Here is a 12,525-nt window from a genome sequence, read left to right as displayed (position 1 = left end):
AGACGGAACGGTGGAAAGTTGCATGGCAATATATCTCGGAATGGCTATGGAAATGCCATAATAGGTAGGTATGGTGGCTGTTTTGAGGAAGGTATATGGTGGGTTTATGGTACCGGCGAAAGTTGTGCGGTACTAGATGAAGGAAATATGCCCTAGTGGCAATAATAAAGTTATTATTTATTTCCTTATTTCATGATAAATGTTTATTATTCATGCTAGAATTGTATTAATCGGAAACTTAGTACATGTGTGAATACATAGACAAAACAAAGTGTCCCTAGTATGCCTCTACTTGACTAGCTCGTTTATCAAAGATGGTTATGTTTCCTAACCATAGACATGTGTTGTCATTTGATGAACGGGATCACATCATTAGGAGAATGATGTGATGGACAAGACCCATTCGTTAGCTTAGCATTATGATCGATACAGTTTCATTGCTACTGCTTTCTTCGTGACTTATACATGTTCCTCAGACTATGAGATTATGCAACTCCCGAATACCGGAGGAACACCTTAAGTGCTATCAAACGTCACAACGTAACTGGGTGATTATAAAGATGCTCTACCGGTGTCTCCGAAGGTGTTTGTTGGGTTGGCACAGATCGAGATTAGGATTTATCACTCCGTGTATCGGAGAGGTATCTCTGGGCCCTCTCGGTAATGCACATCACTATAAGCCTTGCAAGCAATGTGACTAATGACTTAGTTGCGGGATGATTCATTACGGAACGAGTAAAGAGACTTGCCGGTAACGAGATTGAACTAGGTATTGAGATACCGACAATCGAATCTCGGGCAAGTAACATACCGATGACAAAGGGAACAACGTATGTTGTTTTGCGGTTTGACCGATAAAGATCTTCGTAGAATATGTAGGAGCCAATATGAGTATCCAGTTTCCGCTATTGGTTATTGACCGGAGATGTGTCTCGGTCATGTCTACATAGTTCTCGAACCCGTAGGGTCCGCACGCTTAACGTTCGATGACGATTTGTATTATGAGTTATGTGATTTGATGTACCGAAGTTTGTTCGGAGACCCGGATGAGATCACAGACATGACGAGGAGTCTCGAAATGGTCGAGAGGTAAATGTTCATATATTGGAAGGTTGCATTTGGACATCGGAATGGTTCCAAGAGGTTCGGGCATTTTTCCGGAGTACTGGGAGGTTACCGGAACCCCCTGGGAGAAATATTGGGCCTAGTGGGTCTTATTGGAGGAGAGGAGAAAGGGCCATGTGAGAGGGGCGCCCTCCCCTTTCTCAAACCGAATTGGACTAGGGGAGGGGGCGGGCCCCCCTCTTTCCTCCCCCTCTCTCTCCCTTACCTTTCCCTCAGGTGGAAGAAAGGAAAAGGGGGGGGGGCGAATCCTACTTGGACTAGGAGTCCAAGTAGGACTCCCCCTGGCGCGCCCAAACCTGGCCGGCCTCCTCTCTCCCTCCCTCCTTTATATACATGGCCATACGTGGCCAGGAGGCACCCCAATAGCACAACAGACAATCTCTTAGCCGTGTGCGGTGCCCCCCTCCACAGTTTTACACCACGGTCATATCGTCGTAGTGCTTAGGCGAAGCCCTGTGCCGGTAACTTCATCATCACCGTCACCACGCCGTCGTGCTGACGGAACTCTTCCTCGGCCTCAGCTGGATCTAGAGTTCAAGGGACATCACCGAGCTGAACGTGTGCAGATCACGGAGGTGCCGTATGTTCGGTGCTAGGATCGGTCGGATCATGAAGACGTACGACTACATCAACCGCATTGTCATAACGCTTCCGCTTTCGGTCTACGAGGGTACGTGGACAACACTCTCCCTTCTCGTTGCTATGCATCACCTAGATAGATCTTCAATGTTCGTAGGAATTTTTTTGAAATTACTGCGTTCCCTAATAGTGGCATCCGAGCCAGGTCTATGCATAGATGTTATATGCACGAGTAGAACACAAAGAGTTGTGGGCGATAATAGTCATACTGCTTACCAGCATGCCATACTTTGATTCGGCGGTATTGTTGGATGAAGCGGCCCAGACCGACATTACGCGTACGCTTGCGCGAGACTGGTTCTACCGACGTGCTTCGCACACAGGTGGCTAGTGGGTGTCTGTTTCTCCAGCTTTAGTTGAATCGAGTGTGGCTACGCCCGGTCCTTGTTGAAGGTTAAAACAGCACACTTGACGAAAAATCATTGTGGTTTTTTATGCGTAGGTAAGAACGGTTCTTGCTAAGCCCATAGGAGCCACGTAAAACTTGCAACAACAAAGTAGAGGATGTCTAACTTGTTTTTGCAGGGCATGTTGTGATGTGATATGGTCAAGACGTGATGATATATAAATTGTTGTATGAGATGATCATGTTTTGTAAAAGTTATCGGCAACTAGCAGGAGCCATATGGTTGTCGCTTTATTGTATGAAATGCAATCGCCATGTAATTGCTTTACTTTATCACTAAGCGGTAGCGATAGTCCTAGAAGCAATAGTTGGCGAGACGACAACGATGCTTCGATGGGGATCAAGGTGTCAACCGGTGACGATGGTGATCATGACGGTGCTTTGGAGATGGAGATCAAAGGCACAAGATGATGATGGCCATATCATATCACTTATATTGATTGCATGTGATGTTTATCCATTATGCATCTAGCTTAGTATGGCGGTAGCATTATAAGATGATCTCTCATTAAATTTCAAGGTAGAAGTGTTCTCCCTGAGTATGCACCGTTGCGACAGTTCGTCGTGCCGAGACACCACGTGATGATCGGGTGTGATAAGCTCTATGTTCACATACAACGGGTGCAAGCCAGTTTTGCACACGTAGAATACTCGGGTTAAACTTGACGAGCCCAGCATATGCAAATATGGCCTCGGAACACTGAGACCGTGTGACACCCAAAATTTTATTTGGCCTTTTCAAAAAATTTTATTTGACTTGAGGGAGGTGATTTAAATTTTTCTTCAAAAGAACCCTCCCTCTCAAAATAAAAATATTTTCTTTATGGCAAGAGTTTTATTTGGATTTACCCAAGACTTGATTTTGTTGGTCTTGGAGGTTTTCCCTTTTATTTCGACTCAAACCAAATTGCCTTTCACTTGGAAAAATGTCTTTTGAAAATTTCTTTAAAAAGCACTATGGCTTTTGGAATGATCTTTTTCCACTTTCAACAAATCTCTCTTGCCATGACCATAGTGCAAATCCACTCTCATAAGCCTTTCCTCATCTTTGGATCATGATGTACTTCAAATCCAGCAAGTTGAACCTCTCCATATAAATTTTCCATTCATTTCTTATCAAAAACAATTTCTGCCTTCTATTCTAGCTCTTGAAGATTTGCAAAGGAGCTACCCTTTCTGTTTTGATTTTTGCCCCCAAACCAATTTCCTTTCCTAGTCCTTTGAACCCTCAACCAAGATCCATGAAGATCCACTGGTCTTCAGTTCAAAATTTTCAAACTACACCTGCTGCAAGTTTGGACCAGATTTGCCAAATTTGATGAAATTCATTCAAATCCTTCTCCTAAAAATCTGAGAAAAATCAGGCAGCCTCTGGGTGCATTGAGAGGTCACCTCACCAAGTCCCAGCTCCAGGAAAATTTTTCTTCTTACCAAATCATTTCATCGAACACCTGCTGGACACTGTTTCTCTAAGGTTCAGTCAAATTCAGTTAACAGTGTCTGAACTACTGTCGTTTCTTCAGTGTCTGTTGTCGATCTCGCCAGTGCCCCGGCGTCGCCGTGTTTCCTGTCCCCTCCCCCTTGTCCTCTGCACCGCACGAGCGCCTGGATGCTTGCGGGCGTCGGCGACGAGCAGGAGGAGGTGCGCCGCCCCGTGACCGACGCCAGCGGCGGCTTTGCGGCCGCCAGAGAGAGGCGCAGCGCAGACGGCGCCGTCCAGCGCCGCCCAAGCCACCGGAGGCCGCCGCGTGGTCTTCCACTCCCCAGTGCGCGCTGCCACCCTCGTCGTGAACCGCTGGGTGCGGAGCGCGCTCCCTGCCGCCGCCGTGCCAGTACGACGACCCCGACGAAGACCGGCGCCATTATGCCACACCCGACCGATTTTAGCAGTGGAACGGGACCAGTAACTCTCACTGATGCTGCCTGGCCACCTAAACCCTCTGCCAAGCCACTGCCTCGCCGTAATCGCTCGCCGGAGATTTTCCGTTCACGGCCACCCTCTCGAATCGCCTATAAATAGAGGCCCCGAGCTCCAGCTAGTACCCATACCACCTCTGCACTCCACCAAGACCCCGCCTAGCCACTGGAAGAGCCCCGAGGGAGTCTCCTTCCTCAACTCCGGCCGCCGCGACCCGCCACGGGATCCAGCTCGATTCGCTCCCGTGCGTGCACCTCTGCCTCCCATCTCTTGCCAATAGCTTCCTTATGCATCCACGCTCCTGACCCGCGCTTCAATTCGGAGTTTGCAGCACCCACCGGAGTTCCCCACCATCGCCCGAGCCGCCGTCCGCCGGAGAAAGTGTCGCCGTCGACGTGGTGCTCCCCGATGCCCAAGTCCACCACCCACCGACGCGGAAGGACACGCTGAAACTCTTGGTACACTCCGATCTCTCTGACTCGCCGTAGTTCGACGCCGGCGACCACCGCAGCCTTCGGGCGCCGGCGAGGTTTTCAAACCTAACATGTGGACCCCCACGTCAGCCTCTCTTTCTTTCCCCGCGAATCGTTTTCTGTTGGCGCCTTCGGGCAGAGTACGTTTTCCCTATGGGCTGGCGCGTTTCTATTCGAACCGTTTTCTGTTTTCTCAGTTAAGTCCCTGTTTCTTTTCTGTTTCATTACAGATTAGTCCCTGGACAAAAACCCTTATAACTTTTTAATAAAAAGTGATTTTTGAGTGATTCTTTTTCTGACAGTCTTATATTTTTGTCTAGTTTTTTATAGGATTTATTTGGAAAATTTTTGAGACAACTTTTATGCACGCGTAGGTTTTCACGTTAGTATGCATTTTCGCTATACCGTAGGTTCCGGAAGAGGTGACGGAGCCGCGAACTTCGCCGAGCTAGACTCTGACTTCTCCGAACCAGGCAAGCATGTTTGAACCTTTGATATGATAGGTGCTTTACATGTTTGCGTGAAAGGTTGTGCATGGCATATGAGTATCGGTGAGTATCTCGTTGCATGTGAGGCAACTACCCGTGTGTTCCAAAGTTACTGTGATCTCTGATGAGAGATGGCCTAGTCATGTGGTGACATGAAGGGCAGTAAGGTGGTACTGTTGTAGCATGCCAGCCTTACGTCATCCGATAAATCCCGACGTTAACGTGGACGGAGTCACGTTATCGTTCTTCCCCCTTCCGTGCTACCACATGTTTTCTGCCAGAATGCGGTTTAGTAAGTTGGTAACCTCTTTCCGTGTACACACCAAATAGAGGGGCCGGGATGAGGGTTCCATGGCCCTGGATTAAAGCCAGTCATCCGGTCAGGGGGCATGGGTGTTTCCGGTTGGGACCGAGAGGGGGGCACCCCTTAGAGCGCGCGTATATAAATTTGATCCCATGCTACGCGAGGTTGTAGCCTCCCCGTCTCAAGGTTTTTCTTGAACGTTGCCGAGGGTGATTCCTGGCTTCGGAATGTTGAATGGGTGTGTACTGGTTAGATGTGTTTCTTCCAAAACACCGTAAACGGAACTAGTCCCGTGACTACTGAAATCCGTTGGCTGTGGTTAAAGTACAAACTCTGTAGAGTCAAATCCTTCCGAGTCATCGTATCCATGGTCAAGTAACGTGATCAGTGTATCCATGTCTGTGTCGAATCCTCATGGTATACTCTTTCCCGGTAAATAAGCTTGAGCAGTAAAACTTGGTTGAACGTTATTCCTGTGGATGGACTAACCCGGTTGTTTATCTCATACCCGATTATTCTCCTGTTATGTTCTAAATTCATGAGTTACTAAGTTGTGGATATAAGCCCTTTATGTGATGTCGCTCAGACGTCCGACTGTGGCATGTTTATCATTTACTTTCAATATAAGCCCTTTATGTGATGTCGCTCAGACGTTCGACTGTGGCATGTTTGTTATTTACTTTTGATATAAGCCCTTTATGTGATGTCGCTCAGACGTCCGACTGTGGCATGTTTGTTATTTACTTTTGATATAAGCCCTTTATGTGATGTCGCTCAGACGTCCGACTGTGGCATGTTTGTTATTTACTTTTGATATAAGCCCTTTATGCGATGTCGCTCAGACATCCGACTGTGGCACGCACTGTCTTTTATATTCTATGATAAGCCCTTTATGTGGTGTCGCTTTGACGCCCGACTGCGGCATTGTTATTCTTGCATTTTCCTCTCGAGGAGTCATTCAGACCCTCGTTTGGCACCCAGTATTTATTTTTGGGATTTCGGGAGGACTACCGCCCGACTTCTCTTTATTTCCCATGCATTATTATCCCCATGTGTGAGTGCATTTGTTAACCTGTTCATATGCATCATGTTTATATCTTATGTCCGAACTGTCTTGCGAGTACTTTCATAGTACTCACCTGGCTTGTTGATTTGGCCAGATGTTGACGAAGGCGATCTCATGGATGAAGAGTTTGATAGTGAGTCCGACGCCTAGAGGAATCCCAGTCAGTCCCGTGCGATCCTGGATATTGGTCACTTGTATTATATACGCTTTCGCCACCCGCAATAAGTCTCCTCGAGCCTCACTCCGATGCTCGAAGAGCTGTAGTTTTCAGGAGTCATATCACCCACTCCGCTGTGATTTTTCCACCACCGTTGTTATCGTGAGTTAGTAGTTATGCCACCTTATCCGCCGTTATGTTTTATCGGCGTGCATGTAATAAATTGTTGAGCAGTCTCCGCTCAACCTTGTATTATATTCAGTACTCCTGGTATTTTTCTTCTGTGACCAAGATATTGTCTACCAGTGAGAAGGAATTCTTCTTTACTGGTCCGTAAAAGGGATTGGTCTCTCAATAAATATTTTATTGAAAAACCGGTCGTGACAGACCGAAAGGTCGAGCGTGAATCATATAGTAGATATGATCAACATAGTGATGTTCACCAATGAAAACTACTCCATCTCACGTGATGATCGGACATGGTTTAGTTGATTTGGATCACATGATCACTTAGATGATTAGAGGGATATCTATCTAAGTGGGAGTTCTTAAGTAATACGATTAATTGAACTTTAATTTACCATGAACTTAGTCCTGGTAGTATTAGCATATCTATGTTGTAGATCAATAGCTCACAATGTAGCTCCTCGTTTATTTTTATATGTTCCTAGAGAAATATAAGTTGAAAGACAATAGTAGCAATGATGCGGACTTGGTCCATGATCTGAGGATTTTCCTCATTGCTGCACAGAGAATTATGTCCTTGATGCACCGCTAGGTGACAGACCAATTGCAGGAGCAGATGCAGAGGTTATGAACGTTTGGCAAGCTCGATATGATGACTACTTGATAGTTTAGTGCACCATGCTTTACGGCTTAGAATCGGGGCTTCAAAGACGTTTTGAACACCACGGAGCATATGAGATGTTCGAAGAGTTGAAATTAGTATTTCAGACTCATGCCCATGTTGAAAGGTATGAGACCTTTGACAAGTACTTTGCCTACAAGATGGAGGAGAATAGCTCAGCTAGTGAGCATGTGCTCAGAATGTCTGAGTACTACAAATCACTTGAATCAAGTGGGAGTTAATCTGTTGCGGAATGTAGTAATTTCAAAAAAATTCCTACGCACACGCAAGATCATGGTGATGCATAGCAACGAGAGGGGAGAGTATTGTCCACGTACCCTCATAGACCGAAAGCAGAAGCATTATGACAACGCGGTTGATGTAGTCGTACGTCTTCACGATCCGACCGATCCAAGTACCGAACTCACGGCACCTCCGAGTTCAGCACACGTTCAGTTCGATGACGTCCCACGAACTTTGATCCAGCAGAGCTTCGAGGGAGAGTTCCGTTAGCACGACGGTGTGATGATGGTGTTGATGATGCTACCGACACAGGGCTTCGCCTAAGCACCGCTACGATATTACCGAGGTGGATTATGGTGGAGGGGGCACCGCACACGGCTAAGAGATCAATGATCAATTGTTGTGTCTATGGGGTGCCCCCTGCCCCCTGTATATAAATGAGCTAGGGGGGAGGCAGCCGGCCAAGGAGGAGGGCGCGCCAAGGGGGGAGTCCTACTCCCACCGGGAGTAGGACTCCTCCTTTCCTAGTTGGAGTAGGAGAAGGGGAAGGAGGAGAGAGAGGGGAAGGAAAGGGGGGCGCCGCCCCCCTCCTTGTCCAATTCGGACTAGAGGGGGAGGGGGCGCACGGCCTGCCCTGGCCGCCCCTCCTCTTCTCCACTAAGGCCCAATAGGCCCATTACACTCCCCGGGGGGTTCCGCTAACCCCCCGGTACTCCGGTATATGTCCGAAACCTCCCGAAACACTTCCGGTGTCCGAACGTAGTCATCCAATATATCGATCTTTACGTCTCGACCATTTTGAGACACCTCGTCATGTCCGTGATCATATCCGGGACTCTGAACTACCTTTGATACATCAAAACACATAAACTCATAATACCGATCGTCACCGAACGTTAAGCGTGCGGACCCTACGGGTTCGAGAACTATGTAGACATGACCGAGACACGTCTGCGGTCAATAACCAATAGCAGAACCTGGATGCTCATATTGGTTCCTACATATTCTATGAAGATCTTTATCGGTCAAACCGCATAACAACATACGTTGTTCCCTTTGTCATCGGTATGTTACTTGCCCGAGATTCGATCGTTGGTATCTCAATACCTAGCTCAATCTCGTTACCGGCAAGTCTCTTTACTCGTTCCGTAATGAATCATCCCGCAACTAACTCATTAGTCACATTGCTTGCAAGGCTTATAGTGATGTGCATTACCGAGAGGGCCCAGAGATACCTCTCCGATAATCGGAGTGACAAATCCTAATCTCGATCTATGCCAACTCAACAAGTACCATCGGAGACACCTATAGAGCACCTTTATAATCACCCAGTTACGCTGTGACGTTTGGTAGCACACAAAGTGTTCCTCCGGTAATCGGGAGTTGCATAATCTCATAGTCATAGGAACATGTATAAGTCATGAAGAAAGCAATAGCAGTAAACTAAAACAATCAAGTGCTAAGCTAACGGAATGGGTAAAGTCAATCACATCATTCTCCGAATGATGTGATCCCGTTTATCAAATGACAACTCATGTCTATGGCTAGGAAACTCAACCATCTTTGATCAACGAGCTAGTCAAGTAGAGGCATACTAGTGACACTATGTTTGTCTATGTATTCACACATGTATTATGTTTCCGGTTAATACAATTCTAGCATGAATAATAAACATTTATCATGATATGAGGAAATAAATAATAACTTTATTATTGCCTCTAGGGCATATTTCCTTCAGTCTCCCACTTGCACTAGAGTCAATAATCTAGATTACACAGTAATGATTCTAACACCCATGGAGTCTTGGTGCTGATCATGTTTTGCTCGTCGAAGAGGCTTAGTCAACGGGTCTGCAATATTCAGATCCGTATGTATCTTGCAAATCTCTATGTCTCCCACCTGGACTTGATCCCGGATGGAATTGAAGTGTCTCTTGATGTGCTTGGTTCTCTTGTGAAATTTGGATTCCTTTGCCAAGGCAATTGCACCAGTATTGTCACAAAAGATTTTCATTGGACCCGATGCACTAGGTATGACACCTAGATCGGATATGAACTCCTTCATTTGCTGCTTCCGAAGCAGCTATGTACTCCGCTTCACACGTAGATCCCGCCACGATGCTTTGTTTAGAACTGCACCAACTGATAGCTCCACCGTTCAATATCAACATGTATCTGGTTTGCGATTTCGAATCGTCTGGATCAGTGTCAAAGCTTGCATCGACGTAACCATTTACGACGAGCTCTTTGTCAGCTCCATAAACAAGAAACATATCCTTAGTCCTTTTCAGGTATTTCAGGATGTTCTTGACCACTGTCCAGTGATCACTCCTGGATTACTTTGGTACCTCCCTGCTAAACTAATAGCAAGGCACACATCAGGTCTGGTACACAGCATTGCAGACATGATAGAGCCTATGGCTGAAGCATAGGGAACATCTTTCATTTTCTCTCTATCTTCTGCAGTGGTCGGGCATTGAGTTTGACTCAACTTCACACCTTGTAACACAGGCAATAACCCTTTCTTTGCTTGATCCATTTTGAACTTTTTCAAAACTTTGTCAAGGTATGTGCTTTGTGAAAGTCCAATTAAGTGTCTTGATCTATCTCTATAGATCTTGATGCCCAATATATAAGCAGCTTCGCCGAGGTCTTTCATTGAAAAACTCTTATTCAAGTATCCTTTTATGCTATACAGAAACTCTATATCATTTCCAATCAACAATATGTCATCCACATATAATATTACAAATGCTACAGAGCTCCCACTCACTTTCTTGTAAATACAGGCTTCTCCAAACGTCTGTATAAAACCATATGCTTTGATCACACTATCAAAACATTTATTCCAACTCTGAGAGGCTTGCACCAGTCCATAAATGGATCACTGGAGCTTGCACACTTTGTTAGCTCCCTTTGGATCGATAAAACCTTCTGGTTGCATCATATACAACTCTTCTTCTAGAAATCCATTCAGGAATGCAATTTTTACATCCATTTGCCAAATTTCATAATCATAAAATGAGGCAATTGCTAACATGATTCGGACAGACTTAAGCATTGCTACGGGTGAGAAAGTCTCATCGTAGTCAACCCCTTGAACTTGTCGAAAACTTTTCGCAACAAGTCGAGCTTTGTAGACAGTAACATTACCGTCAACGTCAGTCTTTTTCTTGAAGATCCATTTATTTTTGACGGCTTGCCGATCATCGGGCAAGTCAACCAAAGTCCACACTTTGTTCTCATACATGGATCCCATCTCAGGTTTCATGGCTTCAAGCCATTTCGCGGAATCTGGGCTCATCATCGCTTCCTCATAGTTCGTAGGTTCATCATGGTCTAGTAACATGACCTCCAGAACAGGATTACCGTACCACTCTGGTGCGGATCTTACTCTGGTTGACCTACGAGGTTCGGTAGGAATTTTATCTCAAGTTACATGATCATCATCATTATCTTCCTCACTAATTGGTGTAGTAGTCACAGGAACAGATTTCTGTGATGAACTACTTTCCAATAAGGGAGTAGGTATAGTTACCTCATCAAGTTCTACTTCCTCCCACTCACTTCTTGTCACATCCTAGCTAGTTCATGCATTAGAGTGTTGCATCATGTCTACTTTTCACAGAAACTTGAAATGGGGATGCCAGAAACCCCCAGCAGCCCCCCCTGAACACAACTAGGGTTACTAAAATCCTTTTCAATGAACCTGAAATGCCCTCCATAAATGTTCACCATCTTTGGTCCTGGCTAAAACCTCTGCCAAAAATGGTTTCATATTTTTGGAGGCCATTCTGGATTTTTGCACCAAGCCATAAGTATTTGCATTTGGGCAATTTAAATCCTATAAATATTTTTAAATGCCCAAATAATCTTGAAGGTATTTTTAGGCTGTTGAGAATAATTTCAAAGGTGCCTCTGAATATTTTCAGGATTTTCCTAAATGAAATAGTATTTCTACTATTTCAAAACACAGAACAGAAATAAATAAAAGGAAAAAACAGAAAGCAGAGAGGAACTTACCTGGCAGCCCACCTGGCGGCCCAGCACTGTGCTGGCCCGTGGCCAGTCAGCTGCTTGCTCCCGCCAGAGCAGGCACAGAGGTGACGCCGGCGTGCGCGAGCTCGCCACGGCGCCACCTGCTTGCCGCCTCGCCCGTGGACGAGCTGGACGACCTCCACGACGCGCCCCCGAGCCCCTGGACACCCCCTTTCTCCCCCATTGCCTCTCCCTCGCCTTCCTCCACCATGGCCGACGCAGCCGCTGCCACCTCGCCGGAGTAGCCGTAGCCAACATCGTCCTCGCGCCGCCCCACCATGTCCAGCAGCTCCGCCGTCGCCTTCTCCTTCGAGCAGGTCGAGCCCCGAGCGCTCGCTTGCCCCGAAGCCACTGCTCCGACCTCGCCTTCGCCGCCCACCGCCGGAGATCCCCTCCGCCGTCACCACCGCAGCAGTTCGCCCCCGGCCTCGCTGTCCGCTCCGTCACAACCACCGTGAGCCTGGCCACCTTCCTATCCTCTCCTTTCTCCCTCTCGAGCTCCGTAGCAACTGCACGTAGCTCACCCGCATGCGTCGCCGCCGAGCTCGTCGCCGACGAGGCTCCGGCCATCCAACGGTCGCACCACCATGGCCGTTAGCTCCACTGCATCGCCAGGAGCCCGTAGCACTATCGCACGCCCCTCGCCGTGCTCTCTAGCGACGGGTTCGACTACACCCGTACCCCGGCAGCCGCACGGCTCGTCGCCGGCGTCGATTCCGGCGACCCCGAGCTCCACCACCACCACCAGTCGATGCGGCTTGCTCCCAGCTACGCGTAGGTGCTCTCCGCCGCCCATTTGGTCGCCGGAGCACGAAACCCGCA

The sequence above is a fragment of the Aegilops tauschii genome, chromosome 5, assembly GCF_002575655.3.
Source record: "Aegilops tauschii subsp. strangulata cultivar AL8/78 chromosome 5, Aet v6.0, whole genome shotgun sequence".
NCBI lineage: Eukaryota > Viridiplantae > Streptophyta > Magnoliopsida > Poales > Poaceae > Aegilops > Aegilops tauschii.
Note: the sequence above shows the minus strand (reverse complement) of the source record.